Source organism: Pezoporus occidentalis, unplaced genomic scaffold (genome assembly GCF_034315485.1).
Source record: "Pezoporus occidentalis ecotype Australia unplaced genomic scaffold, CSIRO_AGI_Poc_V1 ctg38, whole genome shotgun sequence".
Taxonomy (NCBI): Eukaryota; Metazoa; Chordata; class Aves; order Psittaciformes; family Psittacidae; genus Pezoporus; species Pezoporus occidentalis.
Window position 1 is genome coordinate 6,349,471 of NW_026915702.1, and position 3,114 is coordinate 6,352,584.

The 3,114-nt window shown below is 38.3% G+C and overlaps 1 long non-coding RNA gene across 1 annotated transcript; it reads left to right on the forward strand.

Annotated features, from left to right (window-relative positions):
- Positions 1-664: 664 nt before the first annotated feature.
- On the forward strand, positions 665-2,911 carry LOC134170551 (uncharacterized). Its single transcript, XR_009967305.1, has 3 exons — positions 665-787; positions 2,096-2,166; positions 2,831-2,911. It is a non-coding gene; the product is annotated as an uncharacterized LOC134170551 (long non-coding RNA).
- The last annotated feature ends 203 nt before the right edge of the window (positions 2,912-3,114 follow it).

The window sequence follows — 3,114 nt, forward strand, 5'->3', positions numbered from 1 at the left end:
CCAAAGCCAGAGAGGGCACAATGTAGGAGCAGATGTTGGTGGCCTTTTGCCCTATGCAGTGTTTCTGCTAGAGGAGATCAGCCCTGCTTGGACTTTTTTTTCCACTACTCTGTGAGGAGGAATGGATGTAGCCAGCATGGACACTTGTTTGGGTCAACCACAGGAAAAGAGGTACAGGGAATTACTGACGGAGTTCAGTCAGCACTGGCTCTGGCAGTTGTTTACTTAGAGTATATAGGTAGCTGCTGAATTCTGAATCTCTTCTTTGTGGTGCGGCCACAAGAAATTAAGACCTAAGACTTAAGCTTAAGAACATTAATATTAGGGATTTCTAATGTGCACTTTCATTCTGTCACTAGCAATAACTTGCAAAGGTAAAAATAAAATCAATCTCATAAATACCATAATCCATTGTGGCAGAGAATACACAAGGAAGCTTTAGCACTCCAAAACGCATTCAGCTTCTGCATGTAAACCTGTGAAGCATCTGTCTCAAAACACTGGGGTTTCTAAAATAGCTTTCTGAAGCTCAGGTATTTATTTTTTTAATATTATTACTTCATAATTTAGCTGGATGTAGATTCCAGCCTATGAATGCTAAATACTTCATCCTCTTGCTCATCACACACTTGTCTAATGCAAAATTCTTCATTTTTGAAGTGGTCTCTGTTGTTTTTCACAGAAGAACCTGCCCTACAGAAGTGTTTACGAGAATACATTTCAGCTGTTCTTTTCTTGTCACTTGGAGGCCTGGTTGATTTTAATCCCACCTATCAATCTGAACAAGGTGTTCACTTTTCTGCATTATTTTGTGTAGTTTCTACCAATATACTCACATGGACTTTCTCCTCATATGGCCTTTCTGGTTTTGAACAGCACCTGGAAGGCTTCATTTCCTCAGCCTCTATCAGTTGCAAAAGTAAATAAGGAGATTATTATTATTTGATTGCCATTCAGATGTCTGTAGTTACAGCATTAAAACACCTTTTCATTGTTTGTGCTGTGTGCACAGCAAGTCAAGAGAACTTCAATAAAAAACTAATGCATTTGCAGAGCTCCAAAGACAAGTTTAACTGGAGAGAGATAGACTTGAAGGCCCTTTGGAAGGAATTCAAAGAGCAGTTGAGTCTTTCTGCAACTCCAGAGAGCTCTGATGTATTGAGATGGCTTGGTGACTGTGTTGGATGCAAAGAAAAGTTTGCAGTCAAGGTTCTGCTGCAGAAAATGCTTGCTACTGGTTATAGCGTTCCCTATGAGGTTGATGCTGCTCTGTAAAAGACTTCCTGCTTACTGCAGTAAGCACAGAATAAAGCTATCCCATCCCATTGCTTCTTTGTTTTGAGAAGCAAAGCCGGTTTCAAGCAGAAGGGATTCTGTATGCCATGTTCTGGAACAACCAAATCTCCAAGTCTTTACTCTGGAAAGCTTTAATAGAAAGTAACAGTTGAAAGCAGGGACTAGAGCAGACAGTAGACAGTAAACGTCCAACCTTAGTTATTAAAAATTCATCTCCAAAGTAAGGAAAAGAAAAGCTGATCTGGCTTTTTATTGAACTTTATTTCATTTGTGAAAAATGGAAATGAGCAGTGACAGAAATGTCAGGGCTGACATTTATCTGCTCTTTCTCCCTTCCTTAGATACTTCTGCATATTCCACATAATTCCTTACCAGTTTATTAAAAAAAAGAAATAAATGCATTTTATGTCTATTTTCCCAAATGTTTTGTCTCAAAACTTTCATGCACGCACTTTCATTTGCACACTAAAAAGCCAATTTACAATGCAAAATTTCATACTAATTTTTATATGCAATTCAAATTGGCAGAACAATAGTGCATACATTAAGAAAGCCTGCATTTTGAAAATGTAATCTTCTGTAGGCACTTGATCGCTGTTGCAGCTACAAAAGAGTACCATAAAACAGTAAAACATGTCTCACAAGTCATAGCAAAAGACACATTAGCACTCTAAGCAGTAGTCTGTTTGCATTAAAATCAGCACTGAGAAGTTTTACTGAGAAACTGAGTGCTTGAGGTTTCCATTAAGAATGCTGAGTGCAAGCTGCAGTTATTTCCATTTTCTTGTTTCTGTTCTAGCACACATGGAAATGCCCACTTACTTTGAATTTTCTGGAAAAATCCCACTGAATTTTAAGCAGAATACTTAGGTTTGTATGAAACTGTATGAAACTGATAAATAAGACTGTGCTGCTTGGGTGCCTTTGGGGAAGCTATCATCATTAGTTTGCACTCAGGAATATGATGCTGGGTCTTAACAGGGATGTTCAGAGCTGCAGAAAGGCTAGAGGAATACAGTATTTCCAAGACACCTGCCCCAGTCACTTCTTAAGTAATACCAGTGGATGGTTTGTACAATGATGAAGGTTAGAATCTGGACAGCATTTAGCAAGTTAGATGATACTGCTACAGAAGTATTATAAAGGTGTTATTGTCACAAGACCTAAAGAAAGGCAGAAATATTCACACTTTAGATGGATAAGATAGTGCAGCATCAGTTCTGCACCAAATAGCTCCCATCATTTCTCCATAACTATGAGGTAAAAAAAATCCCTTTTTATTAATGACTTCTGAAATTCTGCACAGTCAGAATTAGTTGATAGTCCCCATTAATGCCCCTTTAAATGACAGAGGTCCATTGTACAGTCTGTGCATGTGATAACTCTGTTTCAAAGCATGCAGGGGGACAGAAGTAGTGAGACCTGCTGAAACATACTTGTTATTTCTTGGAGTTAGCTCTGTTCTGCTGAGTTGCTCTTGAGCTTTTACTATTCCAAGCTTTCTATTGTCTGCATTTACTATGCTTGTACTAAGTTCCCTCTACACAGCCTGGGGTAGGAGCAGGATGACCACAGCCACTCTGCAGAGCTTCAGTTCGGAACTCACACCAAGACCATAGGGGTAAATACATTTTTTCCATTGTCAACTAAAAACCACATTTTGTAAAGAAACTAATATTTTCCATTTACACAGAATTACATGTTTCTGAAATACTGAAAACATTTTAAATTGATTAATCCTGTCATACACATTGAGGTCAAACTTGTTTTCATGAGCAGCAGTGTTACTAGGATTAACTCAGCAGAGCTCAGTTTTTC